At 57.8% G+C, this 12101-nt stretch overlaps 1 protein-coding gene across 2 annotated transcripts in view; it reads left to right on the forward strand.

Moving 5' to 3' along the window:
* Positions 1 to 2863: 2863 nt before the first annotated feature.
* DAGLA (diacylglycerol lipase alpha) overlaps positions 2864 to 12101 on the forward strand; it is a 75838-nt gene continuing 66600 nt past the window's right edge. Inside the window, exons 1-2 of one of the 2 annotated variants that reach the window (XM_043451937.1) lie at positions 2866 to 2996; positions 4522 to 4656. The gene's annotated coding sequence lies outside the window, so the exon portion shown is untranslated. Of the gene's footprint in view, positions 2997 to 4521; positions 4657 to 12101 lie in introns of both variants that reach the window. The other variant, XM_043451933.1, reaches the window with a different exon arrangement.

Consider the following 12101-nt stretch of genomic DNA (forward strand, 5'->3'; position numbering starts at 1 on the left):
CAGTCTTGTCCTCTTCCCTGACTCCAGTCTGCTCGCAGCTCTGGTGGCCGTCTACAAAGACACCTGGCCAGACTCTGTCAGAACCAGGGCTGACGGCTTTCAGCAGGAAGGGCAGATGGGATGTTGAAGTGGAGAGGGAGCAGCCTGGTGGCTGGACCAGGTAAGGCCCCCAGGGAACATGTGTTCCCAACCAGACGTCTGGTAGGGTACGTTCCTTCCAAAGGGTCTCAGAACTAGGGGTGGACGCGGTGATGTGAGTTTCACCAGAGTCAAAATGTCTGCTGTCTGCCTCCCGTTCAGGCGATTCTTGAGTTTCGATTGTCTGGTGGTTTCAGAACTAAAGGGAGGGACGTTTCCACCAGGGGGCACAATAACGGTTCCACTGAATTGGAGACTGGGACCCACCTGGCCACTTGGGGACACTCATCTCACACACACACAGACACACACATAAGAGCGATACGGGTGGGACGCAGGGTCCCCACGGAGTACCTCCTACGCCCTCATGCCCTACGGTAAAGGCAGACTGTTGTGATGCTTTACACTCAGGATCACCAATAGCTCAGGGCCTCGAGGATGGACCCTGGAGGAGGAAATGGCAACCCACGCCAGTGTTCTTGCCTGGAGAATCCCATGGACAGAGGAGCCTGGCGGGTTGCAGTCCATGGGGTCGCAAAGAGCCGGACACGACTGAGCGACTAACACACACCTTCAAGGATGGGGGCTCGGGTCAGTCAGTCCACCAGGAAAATGAGATGCAGGCAGGAGTTAGAGGAAGGAAGTCATAAACACCTTTTAGGAGTTTGCAAACAGTTGCAAAAATAAAGACTGCAGCCACTATCTTGTTGGTTACTGGAGTGGCTGAAGATTAAATAAATCAGCCCTCCTGCTTTTCTTTTTAAACAGCAACGATCACCATTAAAACACATTTTTCATGTATTTTCTTCTCCTTTCCATCCGTATTTGGAACAGCAGTGCTTCTCAAATGGTGATATGCATACATAACACTGAGGGATCATGTCAACCTGCTGAGACGTGGGGGCCTGAGATTCTGCATTTCTCACAAGCACCCCCCTCCCCATGGTGCTGCTGCCACCCTATGAGCATCAAGAATTCAGAGGACATGGTGGTGGTAGTTAAGTACCCTTTAACTCAGTTGTTAAGTGCTCAGATGGGATCACCGTAACCTTGAGGAGAAATGGACATGGACAGCACCTTGAAGATCTTGAACCTGGATCTTCATTATGACATCAAGTCTGGAGGTAGCTGACCAGGGAGTACTGGAATACAATATTGTTTGGTGAAAATGACTCTGAATGAATGGGAGGAGGGTGTGTGTGTGTGTGTGTGTGCGCGCGCGTGCATACATGTGTGAATTTGTATGCACTGGGCAGCTAAGGGGGTGGAATGTAGCTGCTATGATTGACCATGGCCCAAGCTGGACCAACAAAACTCTTTCTTTTGGGAATCTAGAACTTTGAACCAAGGGGACGTTTAATTTGGCAGTTTTGATTCTGATCCATTGCAGTGATCTAGACAGAAGGTCCCTGAATTGCTATGCCACAATCAGTCCTTAAATCCTCCCTGATACCCTGCTCTTCCCGAGGCTGGGAAGGTCCACCTCTTTCTTGAATCCCCTAAGGTATCCAATCCAGTATTTGTCCTCCCTGCCTCCATTTTTCCTTTTTTAAAGCAAACTGGAGTTTGCCTTCAAAATAACCATGGATAATACAGAACTCCTTCCAGAAGTAGCTCCCACATGCTTCAACAGAGAGGAAGGCTGCCCTGGACTCAGTCTCACTTTAAAGCAAAAGTCCAGAAAATTTTCAGGAGGGTGATCCACTTTAGTTCCCCTTCACATAGCTCCTACTTACACCAAACTGCGGTGGGTCACCCTGTTTCCTTGGGATGAAAAGAGGGCCCCCGACAACACTTTAGAAGCACTCCCCTCGCTGAAATATGCGGCTCCCCTCTTTGCTCTGAATTCTACTCCAGCTTTGAGACCCAGCTGGGTCCTCTTGGCCTCCAGACCCAACTCCCTCCCCCAGGGCTTGCTTAAGGGTCCATCTAAGAGCTCCACCGCCCGCAGTCTCTGCTGAGCTCCTACACCGCAAGCACCCTGTACTGTGATGGGCTAGTACCCCCGAGATCCAACTCCTGGAGGTCTGGGCCTGGGTTCTGCTCATCTTTGTGCCCACTCACTCCCCCAGCTTAGCACGAGGCACGCGGACAGTGGCGCTCCCTGCTCAAGGCTGGCTCTCAGGGAAGGTGTTTTGAGGGAATGAATGGATGCGTGTGAAGCAGAAGAGGAAGGGCAATTTTCTTCATTTGCCAGGAATTCAAAATTGACCAAGCGCCCTTTTGGAAGCCAGGCGCTATGCTGGGCCCCAGCGGGGTGGACGGCGAGAGGACACAGATGGTGAAGATGCGCTCTGACCGCCCCCCATCCCCCTTACTCCAAGGAGCGCTCTGCACCAGGAGGAGGTGGAATCCAGCTCCCTTTTTCCTCCCCCCAAATGAACTAGTTCTCCAGTGATCCTACACGCTTTTTTTTTTTCCCCCTCTCCCACGCTAAACCCGGTCACGCGGGGCCTGCAGGAGGGGGACCCAGGCGGCTCCCTTCCCCGCATGCCCCGCGGCAGGTCGTGCCCCTCCCGGCCGCCCACGGAGCCCCAGCGGCGGCAGAAGCCCGGCGCCCACCGCCCCCACGCTCCGGGCCCCAGCCCGCGAAAGACTCCGCTCCCTCCTGCCTCGGCGCCACTCCCCTCCCTGGCACCAGGGGGCGCTGCCACCCCACGGCCGTCGCCATGGTCACCGCTGGCGGCGGAGTGGGGTTTACGTAAAGGACGCAGCGTCCCCCGGGGGGCGGAGGCGGCCTTCGCGCCGGCGCCGGCGCCCTGCGGAAGCGGCGTTAGTGAATCGGGGCCTTGGGGAGCCCAGGATGGAGGTGGCGGTCGCGGTGGTGGCGGCGGGCCGAGCCCTGCGGCGGGCTGGAGGTAAAGGGGGACGCGGGTGCGGCGGGCCGGGCCCTGGGCTTGGGCGCGGTGAGAGCGGCGCGGCAGCTGGGCAGTGTCCAAGGCGCGCGATGGCCCGCCCGACGGGTCCGCAGGCGGAGGTGCGGCTGCCGCGCGCGCCCGTGACAGGTGTGGGATCCGTGGAGCCCCTGGCACCGATGCGGGAAGGGTGACATGCGTGGCGCGGGCGTGGGCAGCGTGGTTTTCCCGGCACGGGTGTCAGAAGGAGACTCACCCCCACCTTGGTGTGGTGGTGGCCGCCCAGGTGTGAGGCGGGCGCAGCCCTCTGTGCGGGCAGGTGATGGGCCCGGCCATCGGACTCCTGCTGGGGTGGCGGTGGCCAGCTGGTGGGCGCATGGTGGTGCCCTCGGCAGGGGTGTGAGGAAATGCTCTCATTAGTAAGGTGTCCAGTGGTTCTGGCCTTGAGATGGTCTGGAGTGATGGCACCCAGGGCTTGAAGAATGTGTGTCCTCAGCATGGCAGGAGTTCCTGGCTGTGACTGTGAGAAATGGCCCTGGCACAGCCTAGTGCTGGGGCAGCCTGGCCCTGCGAGGGGAGAATCCGTGGCCCTCAGACCCTGGTGGACGGGCAGGGTGAATGCCTGTCCTCCCCCTCTGGGTCTGAGGAGGGGTATTGCTTCTGGCACAGAGACCCACCTTTAATGTCTGCTGGGTGCACTGGGGGACTGAGGAATGCAGAAGTCTGGGAGAGGGTTGGTGTCCTTTATAATGGACATGGAAGAGAGCTACCAGGAGATGCTTCTACCTTGAAGACCCTGATGGTGACCCAGACGGAGACCTGTCCAGGCACTAGCCTCATCCTGGGCTCATGAATTCATCCAGCTTTGGGGAAGAGGGGAGGGGTGGGTGGTTCTCAGCTCTGCTCCCTATCTCTGAACATGTGTCCTGAGACATTTGCAGGGCTGAGAGGTGGGCCATGTCCGTGGGCAGGGGGAGGCGTAGGGCTCCAGCCATCTGTGGTTCCCGGGCCCTGCCTTTTCCTTGGGGTGATGGTGTCTGTGATGCTCAGAAGCCTTTGGGTCCAGAGGATCATTTGGGGCATGTTTGAAAGACGGGTCTGCAGCCACCAGAAGTGTGTTGGGGTTGCGTCTGCCCTCACTGATCCTTTGGGAAGCTCTGGGTGAGGGTCACACTCAGCATCACATATGCCCTACTTCACAGAGGGGCAATTTACAGACCCACCCCCCACCCCACCCCCAGAGAAGTCTTAGGATGTGGGAGGAAATTGTTAGGTCTTCGTGGATCTCTTGGGGAAGTGGAATCGCAAGAGAAGAATAAATGAGGCTGGGCCTTTAGGAGTCCAGAAAGACCAGACTGAGGGTATAGAAGACTAGGGTGGGGCTGGCAACTCATTTGCCCAAGTGGGTGCTTGGAGGTGCTGCTGAGGTTCCTCAAAGCTGGAGTATTGTCTGGTGCCTTTGGGGCCAGAAGACTTGAATTCCAGGCTCACTGGCGTGACCTTGAGCAGGTGACTTTACCTCTCACAGCCACATCGGAAGGTGGTCGCAGAGGATGAAAGATGGTACCTGCAGAAACCCTTTGTGAAGACCTGTCCAGGGGTCAGGGATTATCCTCAGGTGAAGAGACCAGGGCCGGAGACCGAGGAGGTGGAAGCATGGAATGTGAGTGGGGAGGAAGGGCCTGTCGTAGGAAATTAGAGGCCCTGAGCGTAAAGGCTCCTGGTGGGGAAAGTGGGATCTGTTGACACTGTGAGTCAGCTGCTGAGCTGGAACCAGGCCCCAGGTTTCCCGAGGACGGTCCGAGCATGGCCGCAGCCACTGGAGAGCCCTGCAGGAGTGGCCCTAGCAGGAGAAAGCCCTTCGCTGGGGCTGCAGACGTGCCTTTGGCCATGCAGGGCTGGGAGGTATCTGTGGCTGGCAGATCTGGGGTACCCGGGTGGGAGCATGACTTGGACGTGTGTATTTTCTCTTGAGAATTTACTTTGGTTCCCGGTTCAGAGGATGTGAGTGGGCAGCAGCCACATCTGTGTTTTGGGGGGCTGTGGCCTAAAGAAAGCCAAGTGGGTCAGAGTCACCAGGACACGGGGCAGGGTGGTCCTGTGACGGAGGTGGAGGCTAGATGGCAGGAGGCTGGGGCCCATGAGGAGTGCAGGGGGCAAGGAGAAGGGGTGATGGACACCCTCAGAGCGGGCCTCTTGAGAGTGGACAGGTGTAGCAGGAATCTCCCAGGACCCACTTCTGCCTGAAGGGGCGACCCAGGTGAAGAAGATGAGTGAGTGTGGCTGCCAGGGTCTTTACTTTACACCACTGGGGCCCAGTTACTAATAATGGGCTGCAGAGCCTGAATTACATACCCCATGGCTCGAAAGCTTCACACTGGCAGGCTGGATTCCATGAACCCAGGCCCGTTTCTCCAGCGTTCCGCAGGAGTATCTGCCTTAGCCAGCAACCCATTTCACAAGCTTGGTCTCCAAGGTAGAAAGTTTTTGCCCTATGTCCACGCTGCAGTGTCACGGCACGAGGGACGGAGGAGGATACATCCTACCAGGCCCCGGATGGTGAGCTGACTTGTCCAGGCCAAGGACTGTGCCTTCCCAGGGGTCGCCACCTGGACACTGCCTGGTGCTTCCTTGGCCACTTGTCCCCAGGTCATCCTCGGGGTGCCGGAGGCCTATTGTATGTGCTCCCCGCGGCCCCTTTTGCTGCCTCCCCAGGAGTTGCCAGCACTTCAGCTCCTGCTTGGAATGCTCTCCTAGTGAGAGTCCATTCAGAGGAAGCCTCAGGCCTCCCCAGTGTGAATATTGAACGATCATGTCCCCTCAGCGCACCCTCCACACCTCTGCCTGTTTGTTCTGATTGGTGGCTCAGCCTTGTGGTTTGGGGATCCAGAAGCCCTTTGCAGCCACCCCTTGCCATCTGCCTGGGAGGCTGGGACTCTGCACAGGCGAGCTGGGTGGCAGGCGGGGGAGATGGGAGAAGCCAACCTGGGAGGACCCAGCCTCTGTTGGCCCGAAGCAGAGCAGGACTGTCTTCCGAGTCCTCAGGGTTTGAGGCCACCAGGAGCCCCGCCAGGTCACCACCACCCCTTGTCATGGTTTTGAGCAGATTCCAGCTGAGGGGAGGGAACTGGTAACACAGGAGTGGCCATCGAGGGCTCTCTGGAGCCAAGATTTTTTTCAACTCTGGTCCTCAGTCCTATTCCCCTTTCTTTGTCCATGTTTCTCCAAAAGTTGCTTAACTCAGCTCCTGGCAACCTTTCCACCTCAGCTGCCTCGTAAATCATGGTGCCCAGCTGCTCAGCAGCAGGGGTGCCGGGGACCAGGCATCTCTGGACAGAGGCTTCTAGGCCACAGCTGAAGGCACGGACCCTCCCTGCATCCCCTCTCTCCAGGACCAGAGAGGGATCCCGATCGCTCAGGGTTTAATCACCTGTTAGCTCAGTGCTCCATGTGAGTTCAGTTTCTCCCTGGAATTGCTTTGCCTTACACTCCAGCAGGGGCTTCCCTGGTGGCTCAGTTGGTCAAGACCCTGCCTGCAATGTGGGAGACTGGGGTTTGATCCCTGGGTCAGGAAGATCCTCTGGAGAAGGGAAGGGCAATCCACTCCAGTGTTCTTGCCTGGAGAATTCCATGGACAGAGGAGCCTGGAGAGCTACAGTCCGTGGGGTCGCAAAGAGTCAGACACGACTGAGCGACTAACACACTCAAGCGGACCAGGCATGTTGCGCTGGGGAATTATCAATGCGGTCAGAGGACAATAAATCTAGCGCCGTGGAGCCTGGGACGTTGTGGGATGTGGTTACGTCCCAGCGGGCAGGGCTGAAGGCTGTTTATCTTGTCCTTCTTCCTTTCTGATTCCGACTTTGGCTGCACGGGATCTCTCTGCTGGATGGGGCAGTGGGTGTGCTGGTGAGGAGGATGCAGGAAACCATCCTCCCTGTGGGGTCCTCTTGGCTGCTGAGGGAGGGTTCCGGGGAGGTGATGTAGAGGGGAGTGGTGTGGCCACCTTCACGGGCAGAAGTACCCCGATCCTCAGCAGGATCATGGTGGAGATGGGCAGGGGTGGGGCCGTTCCCGCCACAGGGCTGCCCGGCGTGTGCACGTGTGCGGAGCCGCGTGTACCCGTAAGCAAGTGTTTCTGTGGGAAGTGAGGGCTGAGCAGGAGGAGCGCCTGGTGGCGGGGGAGCCCGTGGGCTCCTGTGTCTGGCTGGCCTGGTGTCAGTGGGTGTGTGTGCTGGGGTGTTGCTGGGCCCCTTGAAGCAGGAGAAAACAGTGGGAGGTGGGAGGAGGGGTCGCCTTCCAGCTCGGGGAGGGGGAACTTAACGTCTCGGTGTGATTCTTACCGGAGCAGCCTTTCTGCTTTCTCAGTATTCCTTAGAAGGAAGCCCAGGCTGGGGGGAGTGGTTCCAACACCCATATATGCTCACACAACGCCTGCTCCCGCCTCCTCCCCAAGCCCCCGGGGAAGTCAGCCAGGGACAGTCCACTCGGGTGACAGAAGAGAGTAGCACAGCCCATGGGCCTTAGGACTTGGGACTCTGGGGTCAAACAGACCCTAGTTCGAACCCTGGTGCCTCTCTACACCTCAGTTTCCCCATCTGTAAGATGGGGACAGTAAAACCTCCCAGGGGGAGCAGGGGTTATAAGGACCGCATGCCTGGTGAGTGGAGAGATCACAGTGGTGAGAAGTACCCTCGCTAAGTGCTTCTGTTCCTGCAGTCAGGATCTTTCCCACAAAACAAGCAGCTTCATCCTGATCTGCATATATTAGCACCAGGGGGAGACGCAATAGGTCATGTCCCTTTTCTTGATGAGGAGAAATTAGCTCCACCCTACCCTCGGCCTGGATGGAATCTGGCGTATCTGTCAATAGAATCATACTCAATATAACGTTGTGGTCCCTGGCGTATGTTCCCATTCCGATGGAGCTGATAGTTATTTCTTGAGCACCTTCTGAGGGCTGGAGGTCAGTGAGGGCCATGAAGATGAAGTGGACACGCATGTGTGCATGCTCAGTCGTGTCTGACTCTTTGCGACCCCATGGACTGTAACCCACCAGGTTTCTCTGTCCATGGGATCTCCCAGGCAAGAATACTGGAGTGGGTTGCCATTTCCTACTCCAGGGGACCTTCCCCACCCAGGGATCAAACCCGCATCTCCTGCGTCTCCTGCAATTGCAGGGGGATTCTTTACCACTGAGCCACCTGGGAAGCCAAAGTGGCCATACCAGCACCTATAAGGTATGGAATCTGGTGTTCACAACCTATTGAGAAGCTATGAGATGGACCTGGAGGTCTCCACCGTAACATCAAGAGGTGGATGCTACCGGAGGTCAAAGGAGAGAGAGCGGCTCAAACCACAAAGATCAGGGGAGACTTAAGTGGCCATGGCCTTTAACCTGGCCAGCCAGGTGATTGTAGAGGAAACAGCAGCAATGGCTGAGAAAGCGAGGGGCTGACCTTTTGTGGTCTGGCTTGACCATGGGAGGAGGAAACGGAAGTGATAAAAGGTTGAGAAGTGAGTTGGGGCTGGGTCCCCAAGAGCCACAGCCATGAGGCAGAAGGTCTGGTCCTTGAACATGGGCAGTCACTACAGTGTTCTGAGCGAGAGTGTGCCAGGGGGAGCTGGGTGGCGGGAATGGGGAGGCTGGCACCCAGGCAGTGGCCGCCCTCGGGAGGCCGGGAAGGTGGAGGCCACGAGCTTTGTCACTTTGGTCAGTAAGAGGCTGGGCCTGGGGCATAGCCTCTTCTGGGACTCAGATGTGTATCCCACACTTGCCTTCCAGCTGCTTTGACTCGGGGTGGGGGGGAGGTTCCAGGCTGGGGGTGCGAGCAGGGGGCTGTCGGGTATGCCCTGAAGGAGGCTGTGCTCCTTCATCCCCAAGCACCCAGCAAGGGGGCTCCAGTGTTCCTCACACTTTTTGCCAGGCGTCTGATCATTTTCTCATCGCATTACCCCTTGAAATTTTGCCTGCCCGAGTTCAGCCCAGGAGGTTACTATTCTGGGAAGTTTCATCAGAAACCCTCTCGGCGTCTGAGAGCTCTCCGAGCTAGAGGCTGGGTGGGAGGAGAGCTGGGCTTAGCTTCACCTGCATTTGGGGAGCTGCTCCTGAGGACCAGCTCCTCCACCTGGAGATGCCCGTGGCCGCAGACCCTGCGGGCCAGGGGCGGGAGGGTGGGCCGTGCTGTGTAAGGTGAGGCAGTTTGCCGCCCCGAAGAGGCCCCTTGTCCTTGCCTTTCCCGGAGCCATTTAATTAATTTATGATTGATGTTCCTGGACTTCCTTGAGGTTAATTTATTATTAATGTCTCTTTATTATATACAATCCGCCTTGCACCTCCCAGCACGCGGCAGCTCCCACTGGGCCGGCCTCACGGGGGGTGAGCTCGGTGAGGCCGCTCCTCTGGCTCCCCGCCCCCACCCACCTTAGGGCCAGAGCCCTGTCCTTGGCTCTTGCCGGACCCCTTCAGGTTTGAGGGGTCGGGAGGCCTCAGGGCATCTGTCTCCAGGAACCTTTGCTCAGCCACCAAATAACAGTAATGATAACAATAGTTTCCATTTTGTGACTGCTGGGAACTCAGCCTGGGACAGCATACAGCACAGAAAGAATCCCACTTACTCCTTGTGATTAAGTATCCCTCTACTTCCCCATCCCACTCTACTTGTGTCTTATAGGAGGCTCAGAGAGGGTGAGTTACCTGCCCAAGGACACACAGCAAGTAGGTGGGAAGCCAGGGCTTGAGCCCAGGACCCTACCCTCTCCTCTCTGAGCCTTGCCTCTCCTTCAGGCCCGCACAGTGCCCGAATCTACTGTGATGCCTTTCTTCCCCACCCCCTGCCATTGACTCCAGGACTGTACTACGTGACGTGGTCAGGGGGCGGAGCACCGGCGCCCTTCTGAGCGTGTGTTGTTAAATGTTCGTGGCTTGCTCCCCTCACTAATGCATGTTCTCACTGAAGACCAACAATGATGGCAAATAGCACTTACCAAAATGCCAGGCGCCATGCTAAGCACTTTTCATGCGTTAGCTCATTTAATCCCCATCACCACCTGAGAGGCAGGTGGTATTAACCCGTTTTATAGGTGAGGTGTGGAAATGTGCTCTAGGCAGTCGCCTGACAGAGAGCAGGGCTTCCTGGGCTCCAGCAGCCTTGAGATACAGGGTGCTGGCCTTGTCCTCCTGTAATTCTCTCCTCTCTCCATCTCCTCTGGCCTGTTTATCCGATATCTGTATATTTATCCAGCGGCCTCAAACCTTTCTCTTGTCTGGTCTGATGTGTTGGCCTGTGTTGGGCTGCCTCCTTTGCCGTGGGGATCCAGAGCACCCATTTCAAGGGTCCCAGGGTGGGTGATTTTAGGGAGACAGCAAGGCAGGTGGAGGCTGCCAGGCTTGGATCCTGCCTCTGGCTCTGCTGGGCAACTTCAGATGAGTCATTCAGCCTTTCCAAGCCTCAGTTGCCCCATTTGTATAACAGTAACAATGATATTTACTCTGTCTCCTTCTCTGGCTGTGCCCATGCTCGGAGGCGATGCTGGGTGGGAAAGACACTCTGCTGGTCAGGGGTTAGAATTGCTTATGTGTGAGATTCAAAGCTTCAGGAGCTGGCATGAAGGCCAGGAATGCTTACGACTGGGCATACACCCGGGCCAGGGATCTACACCCACTCTCTGAGCTGCCTGCACGGACTAGTGAATTCCATGGTTTACCAGCTGGAAGGCCTTGCTTGAGGACCCTGCTGGGCCAAAAGCTGGGCAGGAGGTCCCTCAAGGGGGCCAGGCCACAGTCTGGTGTCCCGGATGGCTGACCAGTGTGCCTGGGCCCTTTGGGGGCCACCCCGCCTGCCCTGGGGCCTTGGGTCATGCGGAACTGCACGGGGCCTGCCTGAGCTTCCGACCTCACCACCCGTCTCGTCTGCCACTTGCCCGGGCAGCCTGACCAGGTCGCTTCAGGCAGGTTCAGTGCGGACAGAGAATGCCTCACCACGCCGCCCCGGGGCACCTCCCCTCACCCTTCCAAGTATGCGGAAAGCCTGGTGGAGAGGTGAGCCCCGTGTCTGCTCCGGAAGGCGGTGAGACCGTCAGTCTCCCGATGGCAGGCTTCCCAGGGCGTTGGCTAGAAACCCTCTGCTTTCTCATCAGCTTTACTCCGAGCACGTCTCAGCCCTGGACCGGGTCTGGGGGTGGCGTGGGGCGGGGGGGCGGTTCTCCCCCAGGCCCTGGGGAGGAGGGCAGAGGCCTCAGACTGTGGCAGGGGCGAGGCCCGCCTGGCATGGCCTTTGGAAATCTGTGGCCGGGCTGCAGCGAGGTGACGGCTGGTTTCATTTCCCAAGTTTCCGCCCTCTGCAGGCGGGGATTACATCAGACTCTGCTTCATAGGAGCTCCGCGCTGCCCTGGGCCAGCTGCCCCGCTGCAGCTTCGGGCCGGCCTGGGTCCTCCCGGCAGCCCTGGGCCCAGCGGACCGTCCTGGCCTCTGCAGTCTCATTGGATGCCCTGCCTCCTGATTGGCACTGCCCATCCAGCCCTCTTGGCACGGCCGAGCCTCCCAAGACCACGCTGCCCCTCTCGTTCTTCCAATCAGCCAGCACCAATTTGTCCTCTCTCTCTTTAAAGTCAGTGTAACATGGGCCTGAGAACATGGACTTCAGCATAAAGCTCCATTCGAGTCCACTGCTATGTGGGCAACTCCCTCAACTCTCAGAGCCTCAGTTTCCTCGTCTCTAAAGTTGGGGGGGGTGTCTAGTGGAACACGGCACGCCGGGCAGCTGTTGGGATCAAATGAGATGCCACCTCTTTGGACATTGCGCTCAATGCCAGGAGCACTGTAAATGTTAGCTGCCGTCCACTCATCTGTCCCCCCAGGGGACCCCCGCCACCGCTTTCGTGAGGCTGCATCTTGCAGCCAGGCCACCCTGGCGCTTCTCAGGGCTGGCAGTGGCCCGCCGGCCCTCTGGCGTCCAACCCTGTACCCGCCCCAGCACTCTCCGAGGTGGCCCGTCCCTCTTGGTTCCTCTCCTAGTTTGGTTTTCTTCCCTTTGGCGCCTCTTCCATCCGGCTGCCTTTTTTTTTTTTTTCTTTCATCCCCCTTTTCCTCCCCTGAGGTCTCTGGG

The sequence above is a fragment of the Cervus canadensis genome, chromosome 29 (assembly GCF_019320065.1).
Source record: "Cervus canadensis isolate Bull #8, Minnesota chromosome 29, ASM1932006v1, whole genome shotgun sequence".
Classification (NCBI taxonomy): Eukaryota; Metazoa; Chordata; class Mammalia; order Artiodactyla; family Cervidae; genus Cervus; species Cervus canadensis.